The sequence below is a fragment of the Vipera berus genome, assembly GCF_964194415.1.
Source record: "Vipera berus genome assembly, chromosome: 1".
NCBI lineage: Eukaryota > Metazoa > Chordata > Lepidosauria > Squamata > Viperidae > Vipera > Vipera berus.
Genome location: NC_138202.1, coordinates 258,912,863 through 258,925,250, shown reverse-complemented (window position 1 = coordinate 258,925,250; position 12,388 = coordinate 258,912,863). Strand labels below are relative to the sequence as shown.

Genomic DNA, 12,388 nt, shown 5'->3' with positions numbered 1-12,388 from the left:
ACTGAGATTTAATATTTGAAAAAATGCACATCAAATACTCAATTTTGAATCTAATGGCATCAATTATATTCCCCAGCAAATCACATCTCAGTAGAATTACAAGGTATATATATGAGAAACCTATATGCGGGTCAAGAAGCAACTGAACACGGAATCACTGATTGGTTCAAAATTGGGAAAGGAGTCCAGGAAGGCTGTATACTGTCACCCTGCCTGTTTAACTTATATGCAGAGCACATCATGAGAAAGGAAGGACTAGATGAATCAAAAGTTGGAATTAAGATTGCCAGGAGAAATATCAACAACCTAAGATATGCAGATGATACCACTCTCATGGCAGAAAGTGAAGAGGAACTAAAGAGCCTCTTGTTGCGAGTGAAGAAGGAGAGTGCAAAAGTTGGGTTGAAACTAAACTAAGAAAACCAAGATCATGGCATCTGGCCATCTAATGAGAAGGAAGGTCTCACTGGAGAAGAGCCTAATTCTGGGAAAGGTTGAGGGCAAGAGGAGAAGGGGATGACAGAGAATGAGGTGGCTGGATGGAGTCACTGAAGCAGTAGGTGTGAGCCTAAATGGACTCCAGAAGATGGTAGAGCACAGGAAGGCCTGGAGGAACATTGTCCATGGAGTTATGATGGATCGGACATGACTTTGCAACTAACAACAACATGTGTTACGTTGCTTGATATGTTGTATGATTAAAATTCATAGAAAAGAGGTTTATATTTTGAGGAACACTTTCCCCAGATTTGGCATTTATAGGTTCCTATTACTGAAATTCAACTGTCACTCTACTTCAGTGGTGCATTTTCAGAGACCTCCAGTGACTTATAGGTTGCTGGCCTTTGGCGTTACATTGACCTCAACTCAGTGGTGGAATTCAAATATGTGAACAACTGGTTCTCTGTGAGGATGCCACTTCCAGAAGTCCACTCTGGGCCTGGGCAACAAAAAATTAGCTATCAGTTCTGCCGAACTGGTGCGAACTGGCTGAATCCCACTAGTGCCTCAACTCTGTTTTCATTGGGACTAGAACCTTAATTCTTCAAGACTATCTCCCCCAGGTGCCATTATGGAAGTTGTCTTCTAACACAACAGAATGATGCCAGCCTACAAAAGCAGTTTTGTAGAACTGAAACTGATAGGACAACCCAGTAACAAATGTGAGATACTTTGCTTTTCATAACTGTGAGGTACAGGATCTGAGTATACTTTTAAACAGCAATCAGAGTTTTCACTGTCTAATCTTCAGAGTCAGTTTTAATCCAACCTATGATCATCTTCATCACTGCCAATCTCAGAATATAACAACCACCACATGAGGCAATCAATGCACCCTCCCAGCTGAGCCATAGAAGGAGACAAATAGTAGTATTGAACCATTTTCTGAATTCAGGGAAGTTATCAACCCATCAATTACCATCCATGTGCTCAGTTTAAAATGGCATGATGGTAGAGCAAAATTTCTGCAGGGAGAGAAGCGATGGTAAGGCAAAGTAAAGAAAAATTTTACACCAGCAGGAAAAGAATCTCTCTACACACGCTCATCAACAGAACTCTAATGCTTGTATGGGAAAGCTGTACTTGAGTCAGAATTAAACTAGCTAAACTACATCACACATGGAGCTGCCCTTAGTTCCACACTATAAGTAGTACTCATTTAATGACCACAAATATTAGCTTTGTTATTAAGGAAACCCACGTCCCTGTGAAACTATATGCCTCGGAGGGGCTTCCATAAATTTCTTTCATCCTTGGGAACTTTCTTAACCAATTTTTTATTATGTGAGATTTTATGCAGAATTAGTGTTTGAAGCATTGAAAAATTAGTGAAGCTTCAAGACTGATACAAAGACCATTAAAATCATCATGATATTTACTGAGTATTCGTACTGCATTTCTCACTGTGATTTTAAGAAGTGGTGAGATGACTTAAATCAGGGGTCCCCAACCTGTGGGCCACAGTCCACTACCAGGCCATGGCTGTGCTGGCCCGTGAGCCACAGAACAGGCTGGCCAGTGTGCGCTCACCCCCACTTGCACTAGCACCACATGGTGAAAATGAGGCACCACATGGAGAAAATGGGGTGCGGTGAGGTGAAAATGGGGCAGTGCTAGCACCCACGTGGCAAAAAAGGGGCAGTGCTAGAGAGTATCATGTGGGCGTTAGGACTGCTCCATTTGTGTCACACATGCTCATGGCCCCGTTTGGGTGTGCGCATGCCCATGCCCATAAACTGCTTTCTCCTCACTTTCCCTCCGGTCTGCCAACCGAGAAAGGTTGGAGACCTCTGACTTAAATCATCAATTTCTGACTGTGACATACAAAGTTGTCCAAAGTGACATGTCCCCTGATGGCTAGATTCTAAATTAATTATATTGCTTGAAAACTGCCTGCCTCATATAACTAACTATGTCTTAAATGCAGCAATTTAAGAAGCCAGAAACATAATATAGATAAAGCAGGTGTGTGTGTGTGTGTGTATAGTGCTTCAAAGACATAAGTTGATGAAACCCAATATTAAATTAATAAATCATTTCCAAATTGCCAAAGTCAACAAACAATTCTTTATGTTAACTGCACCTTACATTCCTCAATTAATACTGACGAAAATAAATTAAGCAACTGGAAAATCAAATTTAACAAGGGCTAAAGATAAGCTTGGAATTCACAGGAAATATGGTTCTTCCATTTTAGATACAAGTTTAAAAAAAACAATGGTTCCAGTTCATTGGTTTTCCCTTAGGCAGCGAGATAAATCTTTCCCATACTGGCTGGCTTTCAGCACAGTGAGACAGTTTTTGACAATCTGGTAAATTTATTACAGGCTTGTCACATGCTGGGGAAGCAGTCTTAGTAAAAGGTAAACGCACACACCCAAACTGAACTTGTTTTTCCTTCTTTTAATAGAGTTTTAAATTGCAGGTGCCTGAATGAGTTTGTTTTGGGGAAAGAAGTTCAAAAAAGGATAGGAAGGCATCTGCTTCATATTTCCAAAGTCTCTGTGCAAAAATATTTCCTGAGCTATGGAAAACAAAGTTCCAATGTCAAATATTCAGCTGCTGGAGCTTATCAGAGCCAGTTAATATACATCAAGACTGATCCTTTAAACCAGAAGTCTCCCACATCCTCCTTATGGGCACATTATACCAGTAGAGATTTTCCTTGGCAACCACCAGATTCTGACTTCATCTGACTTTTGATGTTAAAGATAATTTTAAAAATGGGAAGCTGACATGCTGGCAAAATAAGGAGCCAGGGACCAACATCATTTTTAATTCTAGCAATGCCTCAAGCTCAAAATAGACCCTTTCTTTCAAAAGTAAAAATGATGCATGCATGGAAAGTGGCATGGAAAATGTTGAGATGTTAAGGTAAAGTCTCTTTAGGACACTTTGAATACATATATACATATATACTGTACATAATATACATTTTAATTAGTCTTTCTTTTAAAAAAGTTTTACATTGTACAGTAGTATAAGCAAAATATTGGTATCTTGCTACAATGTCTTTATTGGTGTTCATTTTTTATTTTATTTTTCATATATTGTTGCTATTTTCTTCTTGCATATTGTGACATTTGTCCTAACATTTTTCTTATCCTTGTTCCACTCACGTTTGGCCATGAAATACTATGTAGGCAACTTTGTATGGAAACTAACTATGTCCTCCATAAAGGCCACTTTATGAATAGAGAGACCCAGTGGTAGGATTCAAATATGTGAACAACCAGTTCTCTGTGTGGATGCCGCTTCTGGAAGTCCATTCTGGGCCTGGGCAACAAAAAATTAGCTACCAGTTCTACCCAGTGCTTTTTTTGTAAAAAAAAAAAAAGGGCCAGAACTCACATATGTCATACAACCTGCCTTGCCTACCCTACAAGGTTTACCTTTGTAGTTGAAAAAAAAACCCTTCAATTTTTAGTGTATCTAAAAGACTAGGATTTTGTTCAAGGTAGTTAACACTATTAATGTTACCATGCTCTTTGTGGTTTTATATTACAAGAAGGCAATTTTATATATCTTTTGGGACATTTACCACTGGCATACCCATTTAATTTAATGAGTGGAAATGTCAGCTTTCTATGTGGAATGAAATTTGCCAAATAAAACAAAATTTGGTTGCTTGTAAAAGATTGAATTATTTTTAAGAAATTGTTAACAAGGTGGAAAAATTTACATTTGGAGTTTAAAATGGATATTGACTTGAAACAAATTGAAACTTTGTCAGTGAACAGATTACTTTTAATTTACCTTTAAGTTAAACCCAATTTAATAAATAGATCTGATTAAATCTTATACTGTAGGTCTACCTTTACATCTGACCAATACATAATTAATATATATTACTATTAATAATAATACCTCCAAATCACATTGGCTTTATTCTTATTCTTCCCTTCTGCAGTTTGAATATATACAAGACTAAAAAGAGGTTTTCGTAGACATCTCAGCCTTTGAACTACCCAAGGAACTGAAACAACAAAGCCGCCTTTATTTCCTCTAGCTTTGACTGTTTTTAACCTCACACCTCAACTTCTGTAAGGGAAGGCAAAAGGCTCGCTCACCCTCTCGTGAAAGATGGCCTCCATGTTTATGTGTCTCCCACTGCCACCATCGGCTTCCACACCACACGGTCCAACCCAGCCAATCAAGCCACACTCTGGCTGTGGTGCTCCAGCGCCTCATGGCTCCTCCTAGAGGAGGCAGACAGTGCCGGAGATGACCCCACTCGCACCATACCACCAGCAGGGCATTTTCAAAAACAAACAAGGATAGGAAGGGAAACAATAGGAAAAGAACGCAACTCTGGAAAATCCATCGAAAACAAGTGCCGGAACTCCGTTCTGCTGCATTCTATGACCAAAAAAAAAAGCCCTGGTTCTACCGAACTGGTGAGAACTGGCTGAATCCCACAACTGGAGAGACCCCAGAAGTAGCCAACTGGTGACTGCATTGGACAACTGTTCTCAAAACCCAGTGTTTGCAGGCTGAAGAGGTTATCTACCTTTCCTATATATATTAAAATAGCAGGTTGCCAGAAGTAGGATCTGATGTAAATGCCAAAAAGAGGGCCCGATGAATCAATATAGATTTTGCAGCATATAAATTGAGTGAACTTCAGATGTTGCCAGTCTGATCTATAAGACAGATGAAAGTTTCAAGACCCATCTCAGTTTAGTCAATTGTCAGCCTTTTCCTTTAAACTGTTTTGCTTTGAATCAAATGAAGCTGGGGTGGTGGGGAGAATGATAACCCGGTTGTTTTAATAAGATAAGGAATGGAGTGCTATAGAAAGGAAGTGAAGCTTTGCATGTTAAACTAATTGGAGAATATGATTTATGATGTGTAAATTAAGGGAGGGAATTGTGTTTGATACATGTGTTCAGGGGAGGAGAATTCATATTCTGGCATCCATCCATGAGTGTCGATGCTTCATTCTCATTATTATAGACTTTTTAGAATAAACAATGCCTGAATGTTCTTTGATCTGTCTCATTAGTCAGAACCATGACATCAATATAGCTAGATGGATGAATGGACCAATTCAGTCTGAACAAGCTTAATATATTTCCTATTTGCCTCAATAATGTCAAGCAGCAGGTAATGACTATCAAATCAACCCTGCTGTTTTATACTTGAAAAGTGTTCATTCTATAGAAATAACGTCTTTTGTTAAATATTTGGTGAGAAGCACAGATCAAAAATAAACTTAGCATGTATTAATATACTAATATAGAAAATGGCCATGAAAACAGTTGCATACAAAAGTTTAGGTTTCCATAGCTAAACATTATATTTCAATGACTCCTAAATGAATTGAAGTTGATACCAACTTTGTATGTGCAAAGACAATTCTACTGGTGAACAAATACTGCAATAGCGATAGCACTTAGATTTATATACTGCTTCACAGTGCTTCACATCCCTCTCTAAGTGGTTTACAGAGTCAGCATTATTGCCCCCAACAATCTGGGTACTCATTTTACTGACCTTGGAAGGATAGAAGGCTGAGTCAACCTTGAACTGGTCAGGATCAAAGGAATCAAATGCCTGACAATCTGCCTACCAACCGAATTGCTCTATGGAGGATGCTATTTCTTCCGTTCTCCATCGGAGCTTGAAGCACTTATAGGAAAGAAATACTCACGTGCGTTTGTTGTTTGTTGACTTCAGTTCGGCGTTTAACACAATCATTCCTCAGCATCTAGTAGAGAAACTGGGCCTTTTAGGCTTAAACACTCCTTTGTGCTACTGGATTCTTGATTTTTTTTATCAACAGGCCCCAATATGTGCGAGTTGGAACAAATACCTCTAATACCATTGCCTTGAGCACAGGTTCTCCTCAGAGCTGCATCCTAATTCCACTGCTGTTCACCCTGTTGACCCATGACTGTTGTGCTAAGTTTGCCACCAACCATATTGTGAAGTTTGCAGATGATACAACAGTAGTGGGCCTTATTCATGATAAAAGGTGGAAGCTTACCACAAGGAGGTTGAGGGGTTGGTGAACTGGTGTAAGGAAAACAGCTTAGACTTAAATACCAGAAAAACCAAAGAGATCATTGTTGATTTCAGAAAAGGCAGGCACAGCCACACTTCTCTGTGCATTAATGATTCACCCAGGCATCAAATTCCTGGGTGTGTGGTGTAGCTAACGAGTAGGCTGGCTTGGTCACTCAACAGTGAAGCGGGCACAGCAACATCTGCATTTTCTGCATTGCATGAGAAAAGCGCATCTTTCTTCCACTGTCCTGACCACTTTCTACAGGGGAACGATCGAGAGCATCCTGTCATACGGCATCACAGTCTGGTTTGGAAGCATCACTGCTTCAGACAGGAAGGCGGTGCAGAGAGTGGTGAGGATGGCCAAAAAGATCATTGGCAGTTCCCTCCCCTCCATCTAGGACATAGCACAGAAGCGTTGCTTGAGCAGGGTCCGTACGATTATCTGGGACACTACACATCCTCTTCATGACCTGTTTTCCTTGTTACCTTCTGGGAGGAGGCTTCGTGGTATCCGTAGCAGAACATCCAGATTCAACCATAGTTTCCTTCCATACAGCATTAACCTTGTGAACTCTCAAGCTTCCTCCTTCCGTTATATATTCAAGATGGACAGTATTTAATATCTGTTATGTAATGTAGGGGTGTGGGTCTATACATATGTTGTATATAGTATGGTTAGGTGTGTGTCATGTATGTGTTTCACTTTGAGAGCGGGCAACTAAATTTCATTTTTGATGTGTGCCGTTGTGCCCACAGTAAAAAAAAAGATAATAAAGGTTATCTCTTATCTTATCAAGGAATTTTCTCAGAAAACTGGAAAAATTGTGCGAAGAAGAATATGGAAAAATCCAAAAGCAATAATGTACACTTAGCTGGCTACTGAAAATGTTTGGAAACTGTTATTCATGGAAAGGAGTGTTGACTAGCAGAATTTTTGCACATATTAACTGTTTTATTTTGACTCTGTACCTGAGAAATACAGGCCACTTGTCCTGTGAAAAAGTAAGAGAGATGAAAATCAGCAAATTTGGGAAGTGCAGTGTAACCCTAGATCACAGGTCTGCAACCCACGGCTCCGGAGCCGCATGCGGCTCTTTCAGCCGACTCCTGCGGCTCCTAGTCCTCTGCCATGTGCAGTCCAAAAAAAAAAGTGAGACTAAAAAAGTTCAACCAATCAATTCAAATATGCAGGGTAGGTGCATATCTCACCTTGGCTCCACTCTCCAGTCAAACCCTGTTCTGCGCATGCGCGCATGTATGCGCATGCGCACACATTTTTTGCGGCTCCCAGCTTTTCCTTTTGTGAGGGAACCGATTCCAAGTGGCTCTTTCACTGTTTCAGGTTGCTGACCCCTGCCCTAGATCAACAAGGAACAGAATTTTGCTTTTAACTAAGTCATTGAGAAATGTATGAAGCTTATTTAATGGAATGCTTAGCAAACAGCCAAACAATTCAACAGGGTGTTAAGAAAAGAATGTGATAGCCACTTTGTTGTGTGATGTATTTATTGGTAAACATATGTCTGTTATATTAGAGATCTCTTAGTTGTGGATATGAATGTGCACACACTTCTGTATGTAGATGATATGTTATTGGCTGAGAGCCCGAATCATTTGCAACGAATATTAGGTAAATTGCATGTTGCAACGAGGAATATCAATCTGAAAATTAAGACATTAAAGACCAAGGTAGCTGTGATTCACAAGAAAACTGGAGCGAACAATTGTAAATTATATAAAATATAGTGGAAAAGCTAGCCCATATTTTACAAAAATGATGGGGAAATTTTAAAGTATGCAAATGAAGGTGCAAAAAAAAGAGTGGAATTTTTTGCAAAGAATGTTTGTCAAAAGATTCTAAAATAGCTGTGCATGTCTCTAACATAGAACTTGGTATATTAGTAGAAAGTAAAATTAAGTTGAATGCAATGGGAATAATTTATTACATAATAAAAGACATGGACCGAATACAAGACAGAATACAATGGAGGAACTGCCAGTTTGGTATAGTGGTGAAGGTGCTGGCTAGAAATAAGACTGTGAGTTCTAAGTCTCCAACTGTTGTATAGAAAATGATAGGAGGAAAGAGTATTATGTATGTTTGCCGCCTTGAGTTATCAATTAATAAATACCATGTAAAAAAACTTAATAAATAACATAGAATGATTCGAAGTTATTTTATTATACATATTATATTTTATGATAGCAGTGTTCCAATATCTCAGGGGCTGCCACAATGAAGAGGGAGCCAAGCTATTCTCCAAAGCACCCAAAGGCAGGACAAGAAGCAACGGATGGAAACTAATCAAGGAGAGAAGCAACCTAGAACTAAGGAGGAACTTCCTGGCAGTTAGAACAATTAACCAGTGGAACAATCTGCCACCAGAAGCTGTGAATGCTCCAACACTGGAAGTTTTAAAGAAGAGACTGGACAGCCATTTGTCTGAAATGGTATAGGGTTTCCTGCCTGAGCAGGGGGTTGGACTAGATGACCTCCAAGGTCCCTTCCAACTTTATTATTTTTATTATTAAGAAGAATAAATGAGGTCTGAAAGGCAAAATAAATATACGAAGGAAGACCAAGAATTAGTGGTTGGATGGATTTGATAAGGCCCTGGAAAAGAAAAAGTCTAGGAACAAAGGATAATATGCGAAGTGGTGTAATTCTGTGATAGAAGCAAGGATGATTTGTAAGGTGAGCAAGATATGGTGAGCAGTATTAGTGTAAATTAGAGCTGTTATTTATTCTACGCTTACTCTGAAAGAGAACAGCATATGGGAAACATATTCATTCTCCCAAATAGCAATAGCAATAGCACTTAGACTTATATACCACTTCAGAGTGCTCTCTACAGCCCTCTCTCAGCAGTTTACAGAGTCAGCCTATTGCCCCCAACAATCTGGGTCCTCATTTTACCTACCTCGAAAGGATGGAAGGCTGAGTCAACCTTGAGCAGGTGAGAATCGAACTGCTAGCAGCCAGCAGTCAGTAGAATTAGCTTGCAAAATCACTGCGCTACCACAGCTCTTGTCATATGATATATTGATAGTTTGTTGCAAGAGAACAGCATTTTATCTTGCATTTCCGATGTCATTTCAATGTAACTATTCTATGCACACTTTTCTGGTAGTGAAACCAACTGAATTCATACATGCTTAGGTCTCCAAATCTTTTCTAATCCACAAGGATTAATGCATTCTGGGCCCTGAATCAACATATGCAGAGAATGATAATGCTGCTCCTCTGCCCACGCAACAAAAGCCACTGGCGGAACAGATCCTCCACCTACAGCTTCTCATGTACCTTATAAACTGCTCTAACCCATTAAGAATCTCTCAAATAAGCACTCAGAACATTATCTTTGTATAAGAAATGAAAATTATGTGACTATGAACTATTTGCTTGAAAACTAAGAAAGTAAAATCAAAACATTTCTTTCTTAAAATACATCAAACAGGACTTTGGTTTTTCATTTTTGTTTTTTTTAAAGAAATTAGTAATTACTTAAACAACTTTAAAGGATTTGTTTTCGCTAAACTGTTTCAATGACATGGGCCTTTTGTTATAAGCTCAGCTTCTCTTCTGATGCATCTGCTTTTCTTGGGAATCCAAGATTCCCCCCCCCCACCTCCTAATGCTAATTTACTTCACCTGATAAAATATAGAATTTGGAAAGCAAGCCAGAAGTTTCACCATCAATTTGTATGCCACACATAAGCCATTCTACAGCCTTTACAAATATGGTTATAATGTTTAACTGTTTAGTTGGATTGCTTGATTTACAGTGACGCTTCAGTTTGTGCACTGTTCGAATTCTCAATATTTCTGTACTGATACCGTAAACACAATCTGAAGCAATGCCTTCATTAATCAGCCAACAGATTTTTTTTATAGAAAAAAATGTGCACAGCTGACAATTTTCCTGAAAGATTTCTCTACTTGGTGGCTCTTTCCTGTAAGTTCCAATCCAAAGCAACTGTGGGCATTACTAGGCATAGCTTTTGATTTTTATGGGAAGCAGTCTGAATCCCCCACCGAGTAGTTTGTAATGTTGTTAAGGGCATTTTCCATAGTGCCAATTACTAGTTTCCTCTTGCTGTAACAGCTGGTGTTTGTGTCTTATAGCAGGAAGATGTGGGGACACAAAAGGATGGAAATGCCCTGAACAGTGTCAGCAGATTGGGAAGGAGCCAGTTCATTTAGTGAACCACATCATCATCCTTGTTCAGTTCTTGATGTTTTTATTAAAGAAGCTCGCTTATTTTTAAGCTTTTCTTCTTATTCATACATTCAAGAAACTCAAATTCTATTTTCAACCTTGGATCTAACTGTTGACTCCAGTTCAGTCCATCTCAGCACATTTCCACTGATGTGTGGTAGTATTAAAAATGAAGGCATACCCTCATCTATGAGCTTTAAGATTATTATATTATCACCATCATCACCACATCATCTGTTCAGTTCTCATGCTACACTTATTTTGAGTTCTGAATAACTCATTTTATTGGCTTCATACGATGAACTAAATGATCTGGATGCATACTGCCTACTAAACCCTGAATAGATCAAGTTATGCAAATGTAGGACTAGTTTTTAACAGATCTAGTTAAGAATGCACTGTGAACACAACCATTATCATTTGGAAAACACCAGAGTGGGAGACAGCAGCCATAATACCTATATCTGGGACTGTAGAGTTACAGTGTAAACCTTGCCAGAAATAAGTCTCAATACATTCTATGGAATCTCATGGGTAGGATTAGGCAGCATTTCAGAGCTAAAATAAATTTGAACCTTAGAGCTGGCAGACATCCATGCATAAAACTGTCCATCAATAGTTTCCAAATTAAATCAAAAGTAGCTTTTTAGATATAGATTTATTTTGACCAAACGTTTGTAATTCTTTAGCATCTACATTCCAATGCAACTTGTACATACATTCTGTAATATACTGTAGAAGCTTTCAAGTGGTAATGCTGTAATCTCGGTGTGAAAAGATCAGAAGGAAGCCTCACCCTTAGTTAATCCAACCAAGTTATAAGCTTCAAATACTCTTGTGAACAAATCCAAATTTCTCAAAGTTCAACATCAAGGCATTAACCACAGGTATTGCCCAAGTGTTCTCCACACCATTCTAACTTTATAGAAAAATTCAGCAGTAACCCAACAACTGCTTTATGTTTGCTACTCAGTGTAATGGCAGAAGAAATGTGATCATCAGAAGGAATAAAATCACACAGAAACACGCACACACAAGACACACACATTGTTTTTCACTATGATGCAATTAGCAATTTTTCAGTCACTAATTTCACATAGCCAGAAGAAGCCTCGGTTCTATTATTCACATTGGTTACCTGCTTTCAGAATGGGACAACTCACCATGGGACAACTCGCCGGAGGACAATTCAATAATTCAATTTAATTATTTAAAATAATTTAAACATATTTTATTTTTATTTTTTGCTCACATTTCATTTTGCCCCCTCCTTTGGCATCCTTTCTTTAATGATTCTATTTCACCATTTCTTCAATATTAGTGTAACTCTTGTCCCATGGCAAGTTGTCCAATGGAGAGTTGACCACAGTGAGTTGGCCGTGGTGAGTTGGCTGCAGTGAGTTGGCCACGGCAAGTTGCCAAGGATGAGTTGTCCTAGAATCACCTGCTTTGCTAAATAGCCCTGTACAGTTTTAATTTGCACATCCCCATAATCATTTCTCTAGATACAACACTGATAAAAAAAATTATCCTAGTCCAGATAATCAGGACATAAAAAGACGCCTATTAATTAGAAAAATACTGTTGGATATATTTATTGGAATTTTGTAGGATTTGTTATAAAATTTGGCTGGTAGCAAAAAAGTTCATTAGCA

General features: G+C 38.7%; 1 protein-coding gene across 1 annotated transcript in view; it reads right to left on the bottom strand.

Annotated features, from left to right (window-relative positions):
- Positions 1 to 12,388, bottom strand: part of SLC35F1 (solute carrier family 35 member F1) — a gene marked incomplete at its 5' end in the record, with an annotated part of 233,707 nt that overhangs the window by 111,928 nt on the left and 109,391 nt on the right. The gene's annotated exons all lie outside the window — the stretch shown is intronic.